Source organism: Parasteatoda tepidariorum, chromosome 5 (genome assembly GCF_982258835.1).
Source record: "Parasteatoda tepidariorum strain Cologne lab strain chromosome 5, Ptep-v5.0, whole genome shotgun sequence".
Classification (NCBI taxonomy): Eukaryota; Metazoa; Arthropoda; class Arachnida; order Araneae; family Theridiidae; genus Parasteatoda; species Parasteatoda tepidariorum.
Window position 1 is genome coordinate 42,770,942 of NC_141759.1, and position 15,888 is coordinate 42,786,829.

Below are 15,888 nucleotides of genomic sequence, written 5' to 3' on the forward strand. Positions count from 1 at the left end.
GAAAATAGACAAAAACAAACATTTAAAAACCAATTCTAACATCTTAATATAGTTTATATACTACATATGTAAATAAATCTTATAAATTATAAATAATTGAGTATTTACCTCGCATAAGCGAGCTCCACTTCCAGGCTACCAGTTATATCTTCCGCAATTTATTATCCATATATTTTTTTACACATTTGAAGGAAATCTGAACATACGAATGCCTTTTTTTGAACTGTTTGAGCAATTTACTGCCGCACAACCACCCAAATCAATAATTTTAGGTATCCAAATAGTCTTCAAACTCTCGCGCTAATACTAACATAACGTTAACTTGCGAACTTGTCTGCTCCAACATAGTTGTTAGTTCAACTCTCGTAGTATAGGAGCCTTACATCAGATAACGTCATAAAATAAAGAATAAAGGTTAAGTATTAGGTGAAATAAATGTGCAGTATGGTTGATATTATGGTACTTATCCGTTTCAGAAGTTGGTTAAAATCTAATTACTACAGTGCATATATAAGGCATTTATGCTGGTACGAAAGGATCTCATTACCACGCTTATAACAACAATGCCAGTAGCATTTATTACCTCATAAAATTAATCTTTACTGGCGTCGATATTAGTTTAGCGATGTTTTACGACCTTCCAAATAAGATATATAAAAATTATTATAAAAATATTAGTGTCGTCACTGGTCATTTTCGAGAATTACAATTAATTGATTTTCGTGATAGGTATAAATAAAATTTAAAAAAAACGCATAAAAAAGCAAAAATTACTGGAGAAAAGGTATTTGCTCGTGTGTGCAAATCGTTAAAACTTGCCATGTTGTTATTGAAGCCAATAGTGCATAATTTCGGTTATAGATTCTATTGTGTTTGTTTTTAATAGGAACTAACTAAACTAATATTGGTAACAAGATACCCATTATAGGTACTGTGGAAATAGGATTTTTTGGTCCATCGAAAAGGATAAGAACCGGTGAGAATTATTAAGTATGGTCATTTTTAACTATCAGGAATTGATCTCAAGCTAGCTATAAATCCATATTCCAAATGCCTCTGAATAAAATGATGGAATGAAATTCTAAAAACATGTTTTGCTGAATCTGATAACATAGAGTCATAACGGAAAGGCAGCAAATAATAAAAATCAAATGATATTTAAAATTGTTTTTAACTTTCTCAATTGTGTCGTCTTCAGATTTGTGAATGATTTCGTAATGTTGATTAATACTGATTTATTAATTATTTACTTTTTTGAGTCCGTGAGAAGAACGGGCATTCACCCATTTAAATTCATAAATCTCCGAACAACGTTATAAATGCTGATATCGCAGGAAAAATTGCCTATTCCTCAAATAATACAGCTGTATGCCATCAAGCTAAATAGCAAATAGACTGTGCCAATGGACTTAAAAGAGTTTACGCCAACTTTTTTTATCTTCTACATTTACCAATTAATACTTGTCTACAAAAAGTAATCTATGTGTTAAAAGATTTTAAAAAAAGCATTCCGTTAACTATTATTTCCGTTATCTACTATTTCCGTTACTTACAATTTTCGTAATCTGCCTTTTCCGTTACCTTCCATTTCTGTAACCTTCAATTTCCGTTACCTACCATTTAAATATGAACTTTGTTTTTGGCTTTTAAATCAGCTGTATATAAATATAGACATTCAATTTAATTTATCGATATAAAATGGTGGACAGAACAATCTTGTATCGGCAAATTAAATCCTCATTATAAACCATTTGCAGAGATGCTGACTTCTAAGGACAAGCTAAAATAATTTAAAAAAACGTTAAATAACTAGAAAATAAAATTTGCAGATATTGAGCTTATTTTGATTATTTTTTGTAAGGTTTAACAAGAAATAACTACGATAAAGTGACGAATTATATAAACCTTCAAATTATTTAGAAATAGTGGTTGAGTAAAACCTAATAAATCGAATTTACGTAACCTAATAAACCCGGAATCATACATTCAGAACAGCGAATTTCAATTGAAAATTTTAGTCAGGACGTTCGCAAATGCAGAAATGCCAATTGCTTCTCTTTCTGCAAAAGTTTTAGTAAATCGGTAGCGAATTAAATGATAAAACTAGTGGAATAAGGATAATTACGCATACTATTGAATTTTTAAAAAGTGTCACAACGAGAAACCTACCACTAACTTGCATTTCATTCAATACCTTGAATATTTGGTATACTATGGAGAAGAAATTACTTTAACTGAAAAATTCTAATCTAAAATAACTTAAATTATGTTATCACTAGAAATATCAGACTAGGATATCAACTTTTCATAAGTACGTTTTGAACTGTATCTTAAAAATGTAATGCATTGGAATAAAAAAATTTAAATAGTGAAGATTTGGCGATAGATTAAAATCTTACTTTTTAAAAACTGTTCAATCACCCAATTAATAGTATTACTTCAGAAACATATATTTTTCATATTTAAATATTTCCGCTTTAATACAATGACATAATAAATATATGTTTTTAATATATTTAATTGGTTCTACTACTTTGCAGTATATATTTTATTGGTAATTTTGTCCCTTTTAAAAATACTAAATGAAGATATTTTAATAATTATAAATCAATTTGAGTGATAGAAGATATTTTAAGAGGGAAATAATAAGCTATATATTAATGGTCGCCAATACTTTGTAATTATGAAGATTAACTTGCAGACATTATTAATTGGTTTTTAATGGATGGATTTGTATCATCCCTTGCGAAAACACATGATTTTGTTGTGACGTAAGAAGCACATATTTGTCAACTTCACTCGCTGGTATTCAATAGAAACTTTCCGTTTTCGACAGAAAATTTGTATTGAATTTTTAGAGCAGTGGTAAATTTTGTAATCTTTTATTTTATTTTGATTTAATAAATTTGATTTACTGGAATTTCATTCATCAATTAGAAAAAACAATTCAAACAAGTAATGTCAGTTCTGATAATTGCGCCAAACTAATTAGGAGGAGGAAAACTTAAAGTATTTAAATGTAAAACAATGTAAGTATCTGGAAGGAAAAAAATGATAGTAATAGTAAGGCGAACACGTCTTACTTTCTTATTACTTTTGACTCCTGTATACTGACTTTCACAAGCATACTTTCACATGAGTAAAATTATATTACGGAACATTATTTAGTTTTACCTTGGTGCTCAGCAAACAGCGCAACTCTACATCTGTACATATACATTGAGAACTTTCTCAATTGTAGTTTTGGTACTTTTTAAAATCAGTCATCTTTACATCTGTTTTCTTGCTGCTCTAGAAACTTCACTAACTCCTTAATTGCTTAGTTAATGATGTAGACTTGATGTTATGTTTCATTTTTATTTCTGGACTCCTTCATTTACATTTCATGTTCATATATCAAGTTCCAAACTTTGATACAAACATCCAAATTTTGATCTATAATAATATAAATCTATCGGACATGTAAGGGTAAATTTATTTCACATTTTTCAATCGTAGCTCTACACAGCACATCTTTACATCTGCTGTAGATTTACACCTGTGCACTGTCGGGGTTGCTTCATCTGATGACCTCTTTTGTTCATCACAATTTGTTTTCTTGCACTGATAACATTTAGAGTCTCCTGATGCCCCCCGTTAATGAAGGTCAGAATTAAACTTCCTTTCTTAAGTCAGAGGATTTGATTTTTATCCCAATGGTGGAATCTAATTCTGAGAATCTTTGGGGCTTTCGAACAAAATGGATATTACCTTTTAACCTTTACGTTACTGTAGTCTGCTCCGCCGAAGTGACGCTACTGAACGGGGCACATTGCATGTTAAGATATCTGTTTATATTTTAATTTTGAGGCTAGAAATTTTTTGATTCTTAAATAAGGGACACAGAAGAAACTTGTTTGATTTTAAAATTGTTCTGGTCTGTACCAGGCCTGATGGGCTATCACTAATTCGTCAGATCTGACATGATTTGAGGAGATAAGGAAATGATATGACTAAACATAGAATCCAGTATATATGGACGGAAGAAACTTGTTTTTGGACATTGAATCCAGTCTAGTTGCTCGGTACCTACTGCCCGAAGGATCTCGCCGATTAATCTGAGGTAACAATAGAAGGAGAAAAAAACAAGGCTTAGGAAACAATTTTATACTTATAAAACATATTAAACATATTCAAAATACACTTTTAGTAGTATTATTCCAACATAAGTAAATGGAATATTGGTCTATAAATAAATGAATATTAGCCAGTGGCAGTTTGAAGACAGATTGAGATAGTTATGAAACGGTATCACACTTGTAAATTCGTGTAGTAAGTAGTAAGTATGGATCAGAAGGTGAATTAACTTATCAATAAACACGAATTCACATAACAAACAAACTTAACAAGTTTTATTATTAAATATAACAGATCTGTAAAAATATGGCAAGAGAAAGAACGATAATTGTTTTTCTTTATAAAAAGCAAGCGCGTGGCTAGATAGATTGCACGCGACAACTGGTAAATGGTTTCAGCGCAGTGTAAGTATTTAACGATAGGTGGCGGTCGCCACACCATCTCCCCTTCTGGAAAAAAATAATTAAAGTTCAAATTCCTCAGTTAGCTTTTTTGGGAAGTGTACTACTCGTCCAAAACGAGTCTTTTTTATGGCAGCAGGAATTCGATCATTTTCAGTTGGTCGTAAAACAGGAACATTATGTACCAATTTAGAAGGAATATCTGGCGGTTCTGCCAAATCAAAACTATCTGAGAGTAAATGGGCTGGTTTTACTCTATCAATTGACACTACACAGTTTTTACCTTTTATTCTGATAGTGAAAGTTTTGTCGTTACGACTGTAAACTTCATAGGGTCCAGTGTAGGGTGTATGAAGAGTTGGTTTTACTGCATCAACTCGTAAGAAAACATGTGTGCAAGCAGCCAGATCTTTGAAAACAAAAACATGTCTTTTGTCGTGAGAAGAGGTCGGAACTGGCTTAAGATTGTGTAGGTGACGATTCAATTTTTGCAAAAACATATTATCGACCTTCTCTATTTCCGAAGAGGTAAAAAATTGTCCCGGAAGACGCAGATTCTCTCCATAAACCAACTCAGCTGGAGAACATCCCAAATCCTCTCTATACACAGAGCGCAATCCAAGTAACACAGCAGGTAAAGCAAAAGTCCAGTGGATTGAGGTATGACACATAATGGACTGCTTGAGAACCCTATGCCACCTTTCTATCATTCCGTTCGCTTGAGGATGATATGACGTTGTATATGAAAGACGTATACCAAAGTTTTTTGCTAAAGTGCGAAATAGTTCACTTCTGAACTGAGATCCTCGATCAGTTGTTATACCTTCAGGAATCCCATATCTAGCAAACCAATGAGTGTAAAGAGCTTGAGCAACTGTCTCGGCTTGTATATTTGTCAACGGTATTGCCTCAGTCCATCTCGTGTACCTATCGATACATGTGAGACAATATGAAAACCCTTGTGAAGAAGGCATAGGTCCAACTAAATCAATGTTTATATGGCTAAATCTTTTGCTTGGGACAATAAATTCTTGCAGCGGCGAGTGAACATGGCGAGAAATCTTTGCTTTTTGACATGCTATGCATGATTTGGCTAGTTTTGCGATTTCTTTTTTCATGTTTGGCCAAATAAAACGATCAGTAATTAGCTTCACAGTAGTTTTAACACCAGGATGAGCAAGGTTATGCAGGGCATCAAATACTTGGGTACGAAATTTTTCAGGAATAAATGGACGAATGAATTTAGTTGACGTATCACAGAATATGAAATTTTCACTGTTGGGTATTGGAAGTTGTTGAAGTTTAAGGCTGGAATTTGTATCAGATAAAATTTGTTGCAATTCGGGATCATTTTTTTGAGAATGAGCGATTTCATCGAAGTTCAATGATTGAGGGAACTTAATGCTGTTGATTCTTGAAAAGGCATCTGCAACAGGATTTTGTGATCCGTCAATATGTCGAATGTCACTTGTAAATTGAGCAATGAAATTTAGATGGTTAATTTGTCGAGGTGAGAGTTTGTCATATTTTTGATTCAAGGCATGAGTTAAAGCTTTATGATCAGTGAAAACAATGAAGTTTACTCCTTCTAATATGTATCGGAAATATTTAATAGCTGCAAAAATGGCTAAAAGTTCTCGGTCATATGTGCTGTACTTTTGCTCTGTCATGCTAAGTTTACGAGAGAAAAAACCAAGAGGCTCCCAACTATTGTCACTGGTTACTTGTTGAATCGATGCTCCAATGGCCTTATCAGACGCATCACACATTAATGCAAGTGTTGCTTTAGAATCAGGATGGGCAAGAAAAGTTACATTTTTTAGCTCTTCTTTGCACTGAGTAAAAGCATTGTCTGACTCTTCTGACCATACTAAAGGAGTCTTGTCATTTTTCTTTGTGACACCCAACATTCCATTTAAAACAAATTGTTTTTCAGCAGCTCGAGGAAGAAATCGTCTGTAAAAGTTAATAATGCCAAGGAATCTACGAAGTTCATTAACAGTTGAAGGTTTGGGAAAATTCTCAATTATTTGAATTTTTTCAGGAAGTGGAGTTATACCCTTTTGGTCAATGAAGTGACCCAAAAATTTAACTTTGTCAGTAGCAAACACGCATTTAGATAAATTTACCTTCAAATTATGTGCCTTCAACCTACGGAGTACTTCATCTAGATGTAACAAATGCTCTTCAATAGAGGAAGAGGCGATGAGTATGTCATCAATGTATACAAAACAGAAGTTTAAACCCTGAAGGATGTGATCAAGGAGTCTCTGCATGGTCTGGGCGGCATTTCTTAACCCAAAGGTCATGTAGTTAAATTCAAATAAACCGAAGGGAGTTATGATAGCTGTTTTCTTTATATCATCTTTATGCATTGGCACTTGGTGGAACGCTTTTTTTAAATCCAAAGTGGAAAAGACAGTTTTTCCATACAAATTCGAGGAAAAGTCATGTAAGTGACGTATGGGATAATTATCCGGTACTGTCTTTGCATTTAATGCCCGAAAATCCCCACAAGGTCTCCAAGATCCATCTGATTTTTTAACTAAATGTAGAGGACTACTCCAACAACTATTAGAAGGGCTGCAAATCCCTTTCTGGACCAAAACAGAAAATTCAGCTTTAGCTGCTTCTAGCTTGTCAGCAGATAATCGTCTAGCCTTAGCTGCCACAAGAGGTCCTTTAGTCTCAATAACATGAGTGGTATCGTGAGTTTGAGTTTGGTTTGGCGTATATTCAATATCATCAAATACGGTATTGTATTTTTTGATGACGCTATCAAGTTCAAAAGAAGATTTTAAAGTAGTTATACTAGGTAAACTGTCTGTACTTATTTTACCTCTAGTTGAAACTGATGTTAATCTGTCAATCAAACATTTTCGCTTTAAATCAACAAGTATATCGTAATTTGACAAAAAATCTGCACCCAAAATCGGTCTGGATACATCGGCTACCGTAAAAGTCCATTTGAAAAGACGACGTAAACCTAAGTCAACAGTTAAAGAACGTTTTCCATAAACAGGAATTTTGGATCCATTAGCAGCTACTAAATTTAAAATTGACTCTTGTTTTTTGCGTTCTGCAACAGATGGTGGTAGGACGGATATATCTGCACCTGTATCTACAAGAAATTTAAGACCTAATGTCTTCTCACAGATGATTAAGCGGCATTTATTTTCTTTGCCATAAACGCCTGCCACCAACGACGTCTGGCATCCTAGTTTTCCAACTTAAAACTACAAGGAGGAATGCATTTGTTTGCCCTGTCTCTAAACCGAAAATGATACCAACACATCCGTGTTTTGCTATTAGAGCGATCACGACGTTTGTATTCATCCCTGTTTCGGCTACGACTACGAAATCTCAATGCTTTATCTAGTTTTTTACTCAGTTCATTAATTTGAGTTTGCATGGTAATTATAGTGTCAGGTAAACCAACAATTTTGTTTTCAGGCTGCAGTGTCGATTTTACCGTAGCAGAGTGAATTTCATTTGAATTTGACACATCGGAAATTTTATCAGCCATCATTGCTAGTTTATTTAATTCGTCAGACGAAGTACTAAGTATAGCTTGCATCTGTGTTGGCAGTCTTTGCAGCCATAACGATCTCAAAAATTTGTCATCCACACTATCGCCAGCTAAATCATGCATTTGGCGAAGCAATGCAGATGGGCGTTTATCGCCTAAATCGATATCTTGAAGGAGTTTTTTAAGTCGTCTCTCTTCCGAATCACTAAATACTTCAATTAGTCTATTTTTTAATGTTTTATACTTATCATTAACTGGAGGTGAAGTAATTATATCACTTACTTGCGCCAAGATTTCAGTTTCGATTGATGCAACGACAATATGGTACTTTGTATTGTCTTGTGTTATTCCACTCGTAATGAATTGAGATTCGACTTGCGAAAACCAGATGATAGGATTATCTTTCCAAAATTGTGGACATTTTACTGCAACTCGAGCCAACTCAGTAGTGCCAGTTTCACTTTCATTCGTGTTCGGCATAATTCACAGTTCGTGTCACCAATATAAATTCTCTGTCCGGGTCACCAGTGTAAATTCGTGTAGTAAGTAGTAAGTATGGATCAGAAGGTGAATTAACTTATCAATAAACACGAATTCACATAACAAACAAACTTAACAAGTTTTATTATTAAATATAACAGATCTGTAAAAATATGGCAAGAGAAAGAACGATAATTGTTTTTCTTTATAAAAAGCAAGCGCGTGGCTAGATAGATTGCACGCGACAACTGGTAAATGGTTTCAGCGCAGTGTAAGTATTTAACGATAGGTGGCGGTCGCCACACACTGACGACTGTTAATTACTACGCTCGTACCCAGAGCATCGTGCGGATGCTGTCAAAACATGTCTCTCATACACACAAGGCATTGCGTGGATGACATCTAAATACGGTGCTCATACTCACAAAGCATCACGTGGATTCCCGTTAAGTACGGCCCTCGTATACATACAGGGTATTGCGTGGATGCCGGCTAAATACGGCCGATATATATATATATATATATATATATATATATATATATATATATATATATATATATATATATATATATATATATATATATATGTATATATATATATATATATATATATATATATATATATATATATATATATATATATATGTATATATATATATATATATATATATATATATATATATATATATATATATATATATATATATATATATATATATATATATATATATATATATATATACAGGGTACAACGTGGATACCGGCCAGATACGACACTCATACACAAACTATCAAAGGATGCCGGTTATACACGGAACTAGCATACACAGGGAATCACGTAGATGCCGTCTTAATAGAGCGCTCGTAACAAAGGGGTTAAATCCAGGCACTAGTGACCGCTAGTCAAATAGCATGTAATGCGAGTTACATTATACTATGTATACTCATATTATGTATTCTTTACCTTGGCGTAACCTTAACTGTACTTTCGCAACTTAGGTACACAATGATGGGAGCAAGGATATCCAAGTCAGTAATTTTTCAATATTTAAGATAATTGCTGGAGTTGAGACGTGATGGCGCAGGGAATAGAGAGCTCGCCTCTGAACGAGGTGATTCTGGTTCGAATCTCAGCAATGACTGGTTGAAGCGAAATCCGCTCCCAGCTCGCACCCGCCCATAGTGCTGGCGAAAAGTATCCTCCATAGAAGACGGATCATTGGTTAGAGTATCCTTGCTTTCAGGCTATCTGTGGAAGGTTTTCGTGGTTTCTTCTTCATGTAATGCAAATGCGGGTTATTACCATTAAAAAGTCTAATCCAAATCTCTGTCTTCTGCATTAGTATCAAAATTACTGACCAGCGGAGTTGAACATTAGTAGTAATAAATCCGAAAACTTGGGTCTGCTGTTCAACGACAGATATAAAATAAAATTGAATAATATGGATTTGCGAAGAACAAAATTCTTTTTATTCCAATTTATTAAAATGTTGATACATTTTCTCTGTTAACTAGTTTTCATTTTACAGCTACAGTAAAAATAATTAATCGCAGTTTTCGACCACTTTTTGTCGAATACGTTTTAATATTTGCCATAAAATATCTAAATATTAATATAATGTCTAATGCGTATTCTATTCCCTAAACTGAATTTATATGAGCATAATAAAGCATGTATATTGAAAAATTAAATCATTTTAACAAAGTTATGTGATTTTGAAAAAGAAAAAAAAATTCTTTTTTGTCAAATTTGGTCAGTGTTTCCTTTTTTTTCATTTTTTTCTGTATTTACATTACGTTTTAATGTATAATAAAAAATTTTGTCTCTGACGGTATTTGGGTACCTTATGAGAAAAATTTTTAAGAAAAGTTAATAAAACCTAAAGAATAAATGAGATTTTTAATAATACCAGAACTAATTGAAGTGCTACGTGTAGTTACGTAATCTAGTGCAGGTTGGTGGAATCAGCACTATTCTCATCATATATCGAACAGTTTGGTCAACCGATCACTTAATGAATTCTCTTGTTTCTGAAATAAAATCTCAATATGGTGAGTAAGTCAATGATTGAAACAATATATATTTAAAATTAGTCGCAAAAGAATTTTGAGGTGGTTTATTTAGGCCAAAAAAATTTATTTACACAATTAAAATGTATGAAGTAATTTTAAGTAGCATATGACGTAATATAATTCGATCAGAGATAAAATTTTAAGTTGTTTTTTTTTCCTTTTTCTATTGAGTTTCTTATTTTTCGGGGGATTTTCTATTTTTTTTTCTTTTCTTTTAACTCTTATTTGTTTTTTTTCTACCGAGACACTGGATAATTCTCAACACAAGGGACAGTTATATTTTCAAATTTTTTTTGTTGCTGTTTTTCCATTTTACGATTTTTTTTTTTAGGTTAGGTGTGCACAGAACATCTATCTTCCTTTAAGTTCCATTCGTTTTCACTTTCTTCGCTATAGCGACCAATCCTAAATTCACTCCGTATCTTTTACATCATCTACATCATCTTCTTCTTCTCTCTGCCTGGTGGTCGGCTATAGATGGTTCAATATCTTCACCACATGCTTTGAAAAACAGATCTCCCGCCAAATGTGAATTGCGTTCAGTCATTCGATTTCTACATGCTGTAGGAAGCAACGCAGCTAAAACTCATAAACGAAAGGGAAAAGCGTACAAAGAAGCGTTCGCGAGTGACAGCAGTGTGCGGAAATGGTGCAGGAACTTTGATGCTGGATGCACAGATGTTCATGATGCAGGCGGCAATGGAAGGAAGTCAGTGTCAACCGATGATCTTGTTCAGAGAGTGGATCAAGCGATTCGCGGTAATTGTCAGTTCACAGTTTCTGGGTAGAGTGAATTGATTCCAAAAATTTCCTCGGTAAGCTCTGTACCATTGTGAGTGAAAGACTCGAGTATCGCAAGCTCTGCGCGAGATGGATTCCCAGGATGTTGTCTTACCATCACAAAAGTTAACGAATGGGCGCCGCATTAACCTTCCTCCAGCGCTACCATCACAACGGAGATGAGTTTTTGGACACATTTGTAACAGGAGATGAGGCATGGGTTCATTACGAAACTGAAGAAGCACTTTCTAGGAGGAGAAAGTTTCGCCACATACAACGAGCTGTAAACCAGCGTATAGAATTGGCAAAAAACACCAGCGTCTGCATTCTATGTTGAAGGTATTGGAAAATTGATAACACGCTATGACAAATGTATGAATTGGAACGGCGATTACTCCGAAAAATAGCTTAATGTTGTATCACGTTGTTCCATATAAAATTTTCTTGATTCTGACTGTGATTTTCTATACGCGACCAATCAGACATTGAAAAAAAATAGCCCTCATATTTGCTCATGTATTACAGCCAGCTTGATTAATAAAGAACTTTTAATTCGAGTTAAAATTTGCTATTAAAAGGTAACTAAATACCTTAAGATATAGGTAAAGATATACCTAAGCATGTTGGTCCAATGAAATTGTGATTTTATATTTAAGATTCAGGTATAACACTACCTGATACACTAAGAAATTTATGTAATACGAGGGCTATTTTATTCAAGGTCCGATTGGTCGCGTAGAGAAAATCACAGTCAGAATCAAGGAAAATTTTTAAGGAACAACGTGATACAGTATTAAGCTACTTTTCTGCGTAATCGTCGTAGCATGGTATCAATTTTCCAATACATTCATCATAGAATGCAGCCGCCTGTGTTTTTAGTCAATTCTATACGCTGGTTCGCAGCTTGTTGTCTATGGCGAAAGTTTGTCCTCCTAGCCAGGGTTTCTTCAGTTTCGTAATGAACCCATGCCTCATCTCCTATTAAAAATTTGTCCAAAAACTCATCTCCGTCGTGATGATAGCGCTGGAGGAAGGTTAATACGGCGCCCATTCGTTAGCTTTTGTGATGACCAGACAACATCGTAGGAATCCATCTCGCGCAGAGTTTGCGATACTCGAGTCTTACACTCACAATGGTATAGAGCTTACCGAGGAAATTCTTGGAATCAATTCACTCAGCCCAGAAATTGAGAACTGACGATTTCCGCGAATCGCTTGATCCACTCTCTGAACAAGATCATCGGTTGACACTTCCTTCCTTCCATGGTCGCCTGCATCATGAACATCTGTGCGTCCAGCATCAAAGTTCCTGCACCAGTTCCGCACATTGCTGTCACTCACGAACGCTTCTCTGTACGCTTTAGTCATTCGTTTATGAATTTTAGCTGCGTTGCTTCCTGCAGCATGTAGAAATCGAATGACTGAACGCAATTCACATTTGGCGGGAGATCTACTTTTCAAAGCATGTTTACGTGCTACATAGAAATTTTTCATCTTCTTCTTCTTTTCATCCTCTAAAATTTTTCATCTATCTCTTTTCAAAGTTCTTATGCCTTCCTCCTCACTCTCGATTTTTACTTTCTCTTCTTTAAATTCGTCTCTTCAAAATTCGTCATTCCTGGTACACATTTTTAGCCAAACGGGTTTCATCAGACTGGTTGGTTCTAACCTTCTTCTTGTGCGCACATAGTTTTAAAACATGAAAACATTGTATTAATTGAAACAAAAAAAATATGAATTTAGATTCTTCTTGAAATTAGTGTATTTGCTTCTTTTTGAACGAAAAACATTTGGTTAAGGAAATCAACTTATTTCTGAAAGATTTTTTCTTATTATTTGTTTCTTCTATTTTTTGCGTGGATCTGACTACTTTGATGAAGACTGGTGGAACTTGCTGACAAGACGGATTTTCTCTCTTCCTTTTTTCTAATTCTCTATCTGCCTGTCTTGCTTTAGCTATTATTTCGAAATAAAATTCAAGATTTTCAGTTGATCCAAAGTCTCTGTAAATGGGATCATCATATTTGGAACTGTCTGGGATTGAGTTTGATGTTTCTTTTTGAAGCCCAGCACTTTCCTCCCCTAATTCCTGGACAGATGGTACATGGGTGGAACTGCTGAAGTTTGGTGCTTCAGAATGAAACTCGGCATTTTCCTCTACTGAGTTTTGGACAGATTGTGTCAAGAAGGAACTACTAAGGCTGGTATTTGACGTTTCATATTGAATCCCGACATTTTCCTCTGTGTTCTGGATGGATGGTGGGAATGAGGAACTGCTGAGGTTGATGTTTGATGTTTCATATGTAATCTGAGCATTTTCCTCTGAATTCTGGATAGGTGGTGACAATGAAGAACTGCTGGAGCTGATGTTTGATGTTTCTGATATAATTTCAGCATTTTTATCTTCCGAGTATTGGATCAGGGATGGCAATGAGGCACTGAAGGGTATGATGTTTGATGTTACAGTTCGGATTTCATCATTTTCCTGCCATGGGTGTTGATTCTCCTCTTCTAATATTTTTGCTTTTATTGCTGGACATAATTTGAAGAGTCTTTCACGGATGTCATTCCAGTCAATGTTAATTGGATCTTCATCTGATTGAATGCGCTTGGGTACTTCGGTTTCACTGGATGGTGTTATTTTTGGTTTGAGGTTGATGCTATTGCAGGATGCTATTGTTTCATAAGATTCATTACAGTATTTTTCATTTTCGAACACTATGTGGATAGGCTTAAGGGAAGTATTTTTCTTTCTGAATCTGAAAAGTAATTCAAATCTGTCAGCATATATGTTGTCCATAATTATTAATGTTGCACATAATTATTTTACATAACTCTTGTTATATGTAATTCAACGTGTTTCACCTTTTTAAATTTTTTGTACTCAATTATACTTTTATGTGTATTTTTAACCATTCCACAACTTGAAGTTGTCAACTCAAAAGTTTTGTTCTAGTGAAAGTAGAAGTTAAAATTTTAAACGTTTTAGGGTTTTCGAATTCAAAAAATTTTACGAAAATGTTTTACTTGCTAAATTTTCTTGAAGTGTCAAATTATGTTTTATCCCTTTGTATTTTTAGGACCGATATGTTTAACAACAAGTTCATAAACCTTGAAATTTATTTGTTCTAAAAATAAAACCTCAAGTGTTGTTACACTAAGTTCTTCAATCATTTCCTACGAGTCCTACTGTGGACTGACCATAATACACGGTTCCCATTAGATCACTGAAGTTAAGTATCCCTAGCAATGAGCTGGTAGGTGATTATTTTGATCAACTTACAAAGATATCGAGGGTAAAAAGTATCGGTATTTGTTAAACTGTTCTAAATGCTCGCACTAAGATTGTCAGGCTACCGAACAGGGGGCGCTAACCCCATTTACAGAGGATCAAAATTAAGACTGCATGTCTCCTGATCATCCTCAGAAATGCTTCCCAGACCGTTGCCAATAGCCTAATGTAAACGCCTGCTTCTACTACATTACATATGAGATCGCTTTTCATGCTTTGACTTTCATAAACAGATGCATTCTAGAGCTTATTCAAATACATCTAAAAAAAAGGATTTTACAATCAAGCATCAATGGTAACATTTTATTAAGACATATAATAGTGCCACAATGGAGCAAAGTTTAAAAATGAAATAATATTAAAATATTTTGAATAACTTCTTTTAAAATAAATGAAATATTACTTACAATTTGGAAAAGACAGTTCTGAAGAAGTTCTTCATGATTAGGATGTTTTTAAGCTAGTTTTTGCAGTTTGAAACAGGAAATTACTTATGGAGATGATTTGTCGGAAAAGAAAGGGATCGAAAAGAAAGACTGCTAACAATCAATAATTTAATTGTTACATTTTATTAAAAAGATTTTCAAAAATTTAATGCGGTTACATTGTTGTTAAATATTGACAACAATACACTTATTATGTAGGGCAAAGCGTGGAGAACAAGGGAAGGCAAGCTGCCCGGCTATAGTTTCAGGGCGATTCACTATCATGTATTTTTCAAATATTTTATAGATTAGTAACTAAAAACTAAAACTCCCAGAAATTCACCAACATTTTAAATGCTTCACCATGTGAGAGCTGGAACAAAGTGACGTTTTATGTGAACTTTAGAAACATTTACATTTAGTTGTGGGAAGATAACTTTAAATTAAATTTACAAAACAAAAAATCATACAATTTAGCACAAACGTAGCTACCATTAAAACAAAAATTATTCCAAAAAGCGTAGAATGTTGGCAACCCTGCAATTTTTCTTAAACTTCAAGATAATTTTTAATGCTGTTGTTTTCAGGCGCGAACTATTATTTATTTATTAAAAATATAAAGTTAATGGCTAATTAATCAAGATGAATTTTTGGTTATACTTTTACATATGTCAAGTTATATCTTACAATTTATTGACTTTAAAATGCAATAAAATCTCACAATATGGGCTGAATGATTACACAAAGAAAAAAATATTTTGTATTATTAGTTCATAACTGAATTTAGCATAT